This window comes from Gavialis gangeticus, unplaced genomic scaffold (genome assembly GCF_001723915.1).
Source record: "Gavialis gangeticus isolate Ggan-Ray unplaced genomic scaffold, GavGan_comp1, whole genome shotgun sequence".
Classification (NCBI taxonomy): domain Eukaryota; kingdom Metazoa; phylum Chordata; order Crocodylia; family Gavialidae; genus Gavialis; species Gavialis gangeticus.
In genome coordinates this window covers 7,410,763-7,421,039 of record NW_017729024.1, presented here as the reverse complement: position 1 = coordinate 7,421,039, position 10,277 = coordinate 7,410,763, and the positions used below count along the sequence as shown (strand labels likewise).

At 38.8% G+C, this 10,277-nt stretch overlaps 1 protein-coding gene across 4 annotated transcripts in view; it reads left to right on the top strand.

Moving 5' to 3' along the window:
* FBN2 (fibrillin 2) overlaps positions 1 to 10,277 on the top strand; it is a 262,374-nt gene that overhangs the window by 95,836 nt on the left and 156,261 nt on the right. The window lies entirely within an intron of this gene.

The window sequence follows — 10,277 nt, the reverse complement described above, 5'->3', positions numbered from 1 at the left end:
CACAAATTAATGAGACATTTTTGCTTGTAAAGTCACTTTTATGTGGGGGAGAGGGGGACTGGGACAGCAAATGAGGTTGAAGTGCATGGAGTTTTCAGTCTTGTTCTGTTTCCAAGGAAATTATTTATAATACTCAGGAACTGAACTGTTTTGTTTTGGCTCAGTATTATCATTTTATATGACTCGGTATTATCATGCTAAGCAAGTTTGCACAATAAATTGCCCTTGTCAGAGCAAACACTTAGAAGTTGTAAGCTTTAGCTTTTTAATACTTCAGCTCTCATGAATCAGTAGTTCAAATCTGTCAGGGTCAACTTAAACCCTTTTCCTTCTGTTCCAGTCAACGGGAATTGTGTTAAGTGAAGTTAATACATGGCAGTCTTTCAGATTCAACCTTTAAAAACTGAGATCCTGTCTTTTTTGTTTTTACATTACAGATCCAACAGAATTTTTAAAGAATAGAATCTTTCTTATACATTATACTTTGGGATTTCTATTGCTGCCCTGTTGTCTATCCATCATGTACTCCTAACCTTTATTCATGAATTTTAGCTATCTATCTATCTATCTATCTATCTATCTATATATATATATATTAGTTTTTAGCTGGGAAAATGGTTTCCTTGGCTTGTATTTTAATGTCATAGTATGTTGGTGAGCCTGCTGCAAACCAACAATCTGAAATAATATTACCCACAGAGATGTTACATTTGCACTGTTCATTTCGATGCTTAATTTCAAAGCATAACTTTGACCATAAATATGTTAACACTGTTGAACAAGATGCCAGAACACAAACAACTGAGCTTAAATCACTGAATCATAGAATCATATGAAATTAGAGTAGTATAATTATAAAGGACATCTCCTTTCTATATTGATATTGACTCTAAGTACATAATTGAACAATATAATGTATCATTAACAGAGTTCAAAACAAAACCTTAGGTTATGCTCTTGGTTGTCAAAATGAACTTTGGTTTACATTTTCAAGAATTCATGCCTTAGAAGTTTAAAAGCAAATATGATTTTTTTAGACTAATACAGCAATGCCTCTGACCATTTTTTCTTGGTTTTCTTGGAGTGACTTCTCAATACAATAGGTGCCTATCTCTACAGAGATAGTTCATAATTAAAGTTGACAAGGGTCAGGAGGAAAAAATGGATAAAATGGAAGCCCACATAGTTAGGTGTTATGTAAACTAAATCTACACACTGCCAGCAAAAGAAAAATTATTTAAATGATTACCTAGGATTCTTTGATGGTATAACAGATTAAGGGTAGGGGTTTTATAAATTTGTTTTGGGGATTCTAATGAATAAATTAAATTCATTTTTTACCTTGCTGTGACTGCACATTCCTAAGAAAACTTTTATATGTCCCCAAGAGCACTGTATATCATCGGGCTGACAATAATTGTCATTTTTCTACTTCCTTAAGTGAAACACTGAATGAGGCTAATAATATATGGTATCCCAGAAGCAGCTAGAGCAAGAGGAAGTTGTGATCCCATCTTCTCTGTTCATAGCAGCTACAGTGGCTGAAGGAAGAACATCGTACCCTCCCCATACCCCTTATGGAGAGTAGCTGTGAGTGTGCTGCCTTTGTGCATCTCACTGGGGTTCATTCACTCCCCTTCGTGTGCTGTACTGCCCTTAACTGTAAACAAAGAGTATTTGCATAACCTGTGGTACACTATTTACTGCTACTATAATAGCAGTGCTATTTTTAAAGAATAAAATAGACTATATATCTTTAGAAACGGATCAGTCATAAATAGTAAAGCAATTCCTCGGTTAATTTTTATAAAGAAAATCCTACCCATTTTCTACCTTAATGAAATCAGTTTAGCACATTGTTACCCAAAACTTATGATTGTATAAGTCATTCTGAGCATAATTATTTTAAAAGACATTTCATAAAAGACATTTCAACTGTGGATTCTCTTTACAGTGTTGGGAGCAGAATCCTGTCAGCTATTGTTTATATTGTTTTGTATATGTAACATACACACATAATATCTGAAGTATCTGTTGTATCCATCTAGAATCCAGGAGTTAGACTAAGGTTTAGATTTAGCTGATCAGGCAGAAATGATCCAGAAATGGTTTGGCATAAAGCTGTCTATAAAACTATAAAATCCTACACATTTTCAAACATTGAATAGCTTGCCTATTTGAAGAATAAACTTCTCGTCTCTTTTTTTTTGCCTTCCAATTCTGTTTTCAAAGAAATACTTAGCAATTCAGTTTGGAGTTCTAGCACTCTAGCTGTAAATTTGCTTTAGCCAGTAACTTTCTGCCATGCATTGACATTAGATGATTGCCATTCAACAATGTATTTTTAATTTAAAGTAAGTGTCAACATTCACCATAACTCCTGCGTTGTTGTTTACTCAAAATGAAGATGCAAGAAAACTCATTTTCAGGTTTTTAATCTTATTTTATTTTACTTTTTAAGCCTTGAGAGTCTGTGAAAGTTGAAATTTTTACAACAAGCTCTGTGGTTTAGATTGTGTTTCCAGTGACATAACTAGTTAAATGTAAACCAGATGTGCTTTGAAGTTTATTTCCAGGAATGTACAGTGAACTGTTTCAGTTCTTGGTGCTATGACATTTATAACGTACATTTACCACACTTAAAGGAACATATTCATAAGGAAAAAAAATCCTCTAGCAATTTTTTCTACTTAAAATCACATTTCTAGCTAAGACTATCTTGCCCGCTATTGTTGCAATTAATACCCAAGATTATTTTAATGAAGAAGAGAAAAATAATTTATTTTTCCATTTTGTTTGCTTTGTACACATGATACTCTTTGGCCCTGATTCAGCAAAGCAGTGAATGTGGAGTTGCACTTATTCTTTCCTGAATGGGGGCTTTTGTGAATTGTCAGTATCAGCATTTATGATCACTAAGGACCCAATCCTGCAAAAATTTGTTCCTGTGCTTAAATTCAGGAATATCACTGCTTTCATTGAATTCAATGGGATTTAAGCCTATGCTTAAGTGTTTTTCTGAACTGGAGCCAAAAATCTATCGAATGCACAAAAAGAATGAACAAAAGAAAAACAGGAAACTTTGCAGGATCAGGTTCCTGTGTGTTTGTGTGGCTTCTTAACACTACAGACTGAAGGAGAAATATTTTTAAAAACCAAACAATAACGTTGGAAAAAACTACCAAAGGTGGCAAAGAGAATTAGACATAGGCTGAGGACCATAGCATAGATGATGCATAAGTGTTGACAGTGGGGGACACACAAATCTGTGCTGTCATTACCTCCTCCGCTACTGCCAGGCTCTGGCTCCTGTCAGGCTGCAGCCCCACACCCCACAACCTGCCATTGATGCAGAAATTGGGGCGGCATGTTCCCCACCACTGTGCCCTCCCCATGTGTTGTCTATGGACCATAGGATACTTTTAATGGACTTTTTGGGGGGAAAAGATTACACTACAAGTTGATTTTGCCTCTCTAAATACAAAATAAGGGTTGTTTGAAATTTTATCAGTACATATATACTGAGTTCCATTCAAATTGTGTATGTGTAGTGAGGGGTGGAGAGCACTACCTGTTATGGTTGCTTGACACTTCCTATTAAGCAACTTATTTCATTTGGTTATAACTTTTCCAAATTTTGAACATTTAAACCAAATTTCTTTGCAGGTTTCCTGCCTCTAGGTGACCTCCCCACTCCTCCTTCCCCCTCCCCCCCTCCTTTTTTTATTTATTTACTTATTTATTACAGAAATTCATCCAAAACTGTTTTTTTTTCAGTTTCCAAGATTAAGGCTAGTGAAAAATGTTGGTTTGCCCATTTAAAAAAATTCTTATGACCTTTTTTTTGGTAGCCCCCTGTGCTTTAATGCAGGCATTTGAACTTCCTTAGAGAGTAGTTTCTGGGTCAAGAACATGCCTTTTCGTCCCCTTTGAAAATCTGCCAAATTATAAATCTTTAAAAAAAATCTCAGTTCACAGTAGCAGCTTCTTAGATTTTCACACCTAAATTCCTCAAACATTCTGATGGCATTGAATATGCTTCAGCCTGGGACCCAAGCAGGGATTTCCCTGGAATAGCAGCTCAGGAGTGCTGTTTGGCTGAGGCTGGATGCCTGAACTGATGGCAGAAAGCCTATTTCTCTTGTGCACTCAGGGACCCCACTTGTGTACTCTGGCAGCATGGAGGAAGAATGTGGCTCCTGATTCCAATGCAGAAGGATTACACCTGCAGAGAAAGGGCAAAGAAAGTAGAAGTAGTTTAGGAAAAGAAGTTGGAGGGGCAACAGAAACCAGGAAAGGGAAGGAGAGATTTAAGACAGTGGAGGAAATTGGGACTGGTTAGCTAAGCTGATGGGTGGGATGAAGGAAGTAAGGTAGAGGATGTGACATCTGGTGTAGAACCACACGGTGGGTAGAACTAGGCTCAAGAAGGATATAGGAATGTGGAGCTGACTACATTGAGGGTTCCTGAGGTGTGCAGGGAGGATGATTGCTCCCCTGCTACATTAACAGACATTAAGACTGAAAAGTTAAGCAGTCAAACCGTAGCTAGTGCCAGAGTTCATTGCTTTTCTAACTTAATTTAGCCTCCTTATACGTATTGTGATACAATCCCATGACATACATATCACGTACCATATTTCACAATACCTCTGCTTTGTGTAGGGCATGGATTAAACATTCTGCAGGGATGAATCAAGGCTGCATAATAAAGGATATTGACATATACAGGGCCCTACTTCATTTGTTGCAGAAGTTGGAATAGAGACCCAGAAGACCCAAGTTCTATTCCCTCTTATCCAAAGGGTATTTGAACCTGTATCCTAGCAAAGTGCTCTTAACCACCAGACCATATTCTTAGCATTTCTCAGGCCTCTCTGCAGGCTCCTTCTTGAAACTGGCTTACTGCACCTTGCATTTTGTGTTTATTGGGATTTTTTTTTGATGTGGTGAGAACAAGAGTCCAAGCTAGAACTCAGAGATGCCCCTTTGCTTCCAAGGCAGCATCCACATCACTGAGCTTGCTTTTCTCCTGACTGTCTGTTGGCTATCTTCAACTGGAAGGTGCTCTAGGAAATACAGAGCGTGTGGCTTGTGGAAGTGGATGTAGTTTACTTGCATCCTGTGGTTCCTGGACAGTAGAAGCCACAGGATATAACCAATTCCCCCAAGGAAGTGCTTGGTTTGGACTCACCAAGTAACCTTTGAACCCAGTCCAGGTATGGATTCTAAACTAAGTTGAGCCCCTGGGTCCTTGTGCCTGTGAAACCTGACCATTCAGTCCCTGATCCTCCCTGCCTTCCAGTTCTGGGATAGAGGTTTTACCTTTTTAAAGAAGAAAGGGATGTACCCAAAAGCTCCATTCAGTAAAGCATACAGCTCCTCTGCAACAAAAAACTTTTGTTGGGTAATAGCAGTAGAACAAGACAAAATCCTTACCTCCCTCAAATTTGAACATTTCCTCTGTTCCCCATTCAGCCTGCAAAGCCACGTGCACTGCAAAGTTAGCTCAGCTGTTCTCTTCCTAGTCTCCCTGCTCTCACACTAACACCATTCTTTTCAGGCCATTCTCTCCATTGCACCATTGTTTCATACTAATCTCTCTCTTTCACTTAAGACCATTGGGTGGCCTCTGTCAAGGAATGTTTGTCATTCAAATCTGCAGGGCCGAATATATTTCATTCCAGGGTACTAAAGGAACTGGCAGAGGAGATCTTGGAGCACTTGGCAATCATCTTCATGAAGTTGTGGGAGATAGGTCAGGTACCAGAGGATTGGAAAAGTGCCAGCGTAGTGCCCCTCTTTAAGAAAGGCAAGCAGGAGGACCTGGGAAACTACAGACTGGTTAGCCTCACCTCAATACCTGGGAAATTACTGGGACATATCTTAAGAAAGACCATTTGCAAGCATCTGGAGGAGGAAGGGCTGATCACAAGCAAAATCGTGTCAAACAAAATTGATCTCCTCCTTTGACAAAGTAACATCTTGGGTGGATGAAGGAAATGCTGTGGATATGGTATATCTGGACTTCAGCAAGGCTTTTGACAAGGTCTCATACGTCCTCCTCAAATAAACTGGAAAAATGTGGGGTAGGTAAAACTACTACAAGGTGGATAGATAATTGGCTCAATAGCCATAAGCAAAAGGTAATTGTTAATGAATCCATATCAGAGTAGCAGGAGGTTTCAAGTGGAATTCCACAGGGATCTGACTGGGTTCAGTGCTGTTCAGTGTGTTTATTAATGACTTGCTTGATGGCATAGAAAACTTCTTGAGCAAGTTTGCAGACAACGAAAAATTGGGAAAGATTGTGAACACACTGGAAAGTGGGAGTGCAATGCAGAAAGGTCTCAACAAATTGTAAAGTTGGGCTAGAGCTAATAGGATAAAGGTCAGTGCAGACAAATGCAAGGTGCCACACCTCAGGAGGAATAATAAAAAAAACAATTATAAAATGGGTGACATCTGGCTGGTTGGTAGCAATATGGAAAAGAACTTGGGAATCTTGGTAGATCACAGACTCGGTATGAGTTTGCAGTGTAATGCAGCTGCACAAAAGGCAAATGTAGTTTTGAAATGCATCAATAGAAGTATTAGGTGCCAGATGCAGGAGGTAATAGTGCCTCTATTCAGCACTGGTTAGATCTCATCTGTGTGCAGTTCTGGACTCCACATGTTAAAAAGGACATGGAGAAGCTCATGAAAAACTGGTGCCTCCTGAATCTGGGGGGGGTGGTACCCGCAGAAGCTGCCGACCATGGCAGCCCTGTCAGGGGGGCACCAGTCCTGCTGATAGCATCAGTGTTAGCCATCGGGGGGGCACTGGCCCTGTCAGGGGGCATACGTGCACCCCTGTGCACCCCCTACCAGTTGCCTATTGAGAAGCTAGAGGGTTCAGAGGTGGGCAGCAAAGATGATCAAGGACATAGAAAGCAACTAATATGAGGAGAGGGGACATGATAACAATCTTTAAATACTTGAAGGGCTGCCATGAAGAAGAGGAAAGCACCTGTTCTCCTTCCACTGGGGGTCAGACTGATCACTATATTTAAGGTCAGGAAGGAATTTTGTCCCTTGTCGGCTTGGTATGGACTATAGGGATTTTTGCCTTCTTCTGTAGCTGGGGCCCTTTACCTGGGATCTCTTAAACATATATTGACAACATTGCATAGAACCAGAACGTTGACTTTCTGCTTTACCTGTGGTAGGTTAGGGTGCTAGGTCTGTGTTGTGTTAGGGTTGACAGTAGTCTTAGAGTTTAGATAATGTTTTGTATAGGATGGTTTGGATAGGGCTGATCCTGCCTCAGGCAGAGGGCGGGATTAGATGATTTCTGGAGGTCCCTTATAGCCCTACTTTTCTATGACTCTTTAAGCCCACTTGAGGGGTCAACGGAGGCTATTCAGTTCTTTGTAACTAGAGGTCTATTTGAACATTTAGGAGACATTTAACTGTAGGAGACGTTGGCAACTCTGGGCCTTAGTAAAGATCCTTGTAGCCTTTCTTTCCTCTAGTCAGGGAAACTGAGGGATCTAACTTTATAATAATATGAACAAATTCAAACCAGAAATAATACAATAAAGAGAGAGGCAAAGGTTTTTTGTGACATCTTTTACTGTACCAACTATATAGTTGAAGGAGACATTTGGCAAGCTTTCATTTTTGTCAAAATTCTCTCCAAAATATATAGTTGGTCCAATGAAAGATATCTCCAAAAAACAAACAAACAAGCCTTGCCTCATACATTTCTTGGACCATCACTGTTACAACAAGACTCCAACCCAACTACGACAAAACCAAAATCTGTGAGAGGTGTGGCTCACAGGGTTCTCTGGGTGAAGGGGGCCTAAAACACAAATCTTCTTGGGTAAATGGGAAACCGTTCCCCCTTCCTCCAGTATCTGACACCCAGTAATTTGGTTCTTCTGCAACTAACATTTTGGAACTTACACTCATGCCTAGGTGATTTTCTTCCCCTATAAGCATCTAGCAGGCCATGATGAAGCCTGTTGAACGTGCTAAGTTGGGAAGCATTGAGTGAGCTATGCCAAATTCAAAACCATGTGAAGTGCCAAAAACTGCAATTATATAGCTACATAAGTATCACTTAGGTGTGGGAAAGGGAAATAGGTTATGGCCCTAAATGCATGTTCTTCCCTTCTTGGGTACTTGACTTTAGTCCCTGTGGTTGTATTTGTAGAACTGCTGAGCATGCACAGCTGCACTTGTAATCAGTAGAAACTGTGCTTATGTTTGGGCTTATGTAATTCTTTGTATCCTGAAAAATTAAGCTGTAATCTTACCACATTGTGCATTAACAATTAGAGCCTATTTTTTATGTTAACCTCTCTATACATTAGTTCTCTTTCTGTACAATGGAGGAAATTATTTCCCACTAGGGAAAATGCTTATGAAACACTCAGTTAAAATAATGTTGAGTACGACACAAAGTCCATTCAGAAAATTAATAATAATTCTGTCTCCAGAGCAATGCAGTATGTAAGGTTGAGGATGCCATATTGAAACAGAAACAAAAATACAGGGTTTTTTCCCAGTGAATTCCATCCATCTTGTACACTGAATGATATTTGGTTGAGGATGCCACATTGAGAAAGAAACAAAAATACAGGGTTTTTTCCCCAGTGAATTCCATCCATCTTGTACACGGAATGATATTTGGAAAAATATTGCCTGTGATCACATTATTAAAGACTTTATCATAATGCATGTGCATAAGGGAAACAAATTAAAGTTGCAAAGGCAGCCATGTTTTTTTCCTAACTTGTCAGTGGCTTACTTTACAATGTAGATATCCTTTAATATAATTTTTATGTGAATTTTTTATATAACAGTTCTGTGGATCACTCATATGCCTTTGAAATGAAAGTGGTACATGTCCTAATGGGGTTCAGACATGACATCTGCTCATTTTTAAATAATGTCTTGCAATGTAATGTAAGATGGCAGAAGGCACTGGGTATGCAGAATCTTCCTAAGTCAGTTGTATCCTGAGGATCATTTAGCATTTAATTAATGTTTAAGAATTCTGTGGCATCACAACAGGGAGCAGGAAGCTTGCATTTATTCTCAGAAGCAACAGTTCTGTATGGTAGCAGGAAGGAATGCTGCTATTCCCTAAAAATTGACAAGGGTGTATTTAGGTGAACAGTCCCATTGTAGAGGTGTGAAATTTGACCCTTAAAAACTGTACTTTCTTTTGAGGGTGATGGGAGATATTAAAGTCTCTAAAGGTTTATGTTTTCTAGGTATTTTCTATCATTTTAATATAATACATATGCAATCTGGTCAATGGTTGACATGCATACTTGTTCTTACGACTTCAGAAGCCCATGCAAGTCAAGAGCACTGAAGATTTGATATGACATAATGCATGAAGTAGGAAATGGTACCTTTGGTACTACTTTTGCAAAATAAGTTAAATAGTTTGCGTTATCTTTAAAAGCAGCCATTGATGCTATTACTGGTTTAATAAATCCTGCATTTCATTTTTAATTAATTTGTGCTAGACTATGTTTATGAGCTTGGCCTTAGTCCTTAGTCACTACTTGAGAACATAAGCACACTCTAAAACTTTCATTCCTGACCCACAACAGGAACTATCTAGTTGGATTAGGATTTCTGATTTGATTTAGGATCCAAATAAAAAATGAAATTGGTGAACTTCAGGAAGACATGGGTATGCACACATGGTTGTTCTTTCGAAGAATTTGCTAGGGTTTGTATTTTTAACTAATTTCTTTTTTCTAAAAATGCTAATATTATCAGCAGGGACTCTATTCCTACATGTAGTCAGACTTAAAAAACAAAAACTCATAGGGGGAAAGGAAGAAAGAGTAAGGGATGAAGAGGAATACCATTTGCAGCATTACAGTTTCAGTCTTATTTCTTGAGCACTTTCCAGGACTATGGAACGCTAGCCAGCATTGTAATATTTTGTTTCTGAGAGGGTTTTCTTAATTCTTCCAAAGCCTCATGGAGCCATAAATGACAGAAACAATAAAACCTTTGTTTGTGCACAGTGCGTTGTGGCTGGAAATGTGTTGTTTTCCATAAAAAAAGGATTCCGATTTCTCTCAGGACAATCATAATTGATTCTGCAAAACCTTTTAGTCCAAGTTCATGGAAATTTTTTGTCTTTATAGGAAAGAGCCATTTAATTAGCACTTTGAAAATACGTGCATATACATGCATATGGCTGTCCCTTACATGTGATGGACCTCACGTTCTATAACAGCAAAAAAAAAAAGGGGGGGGGG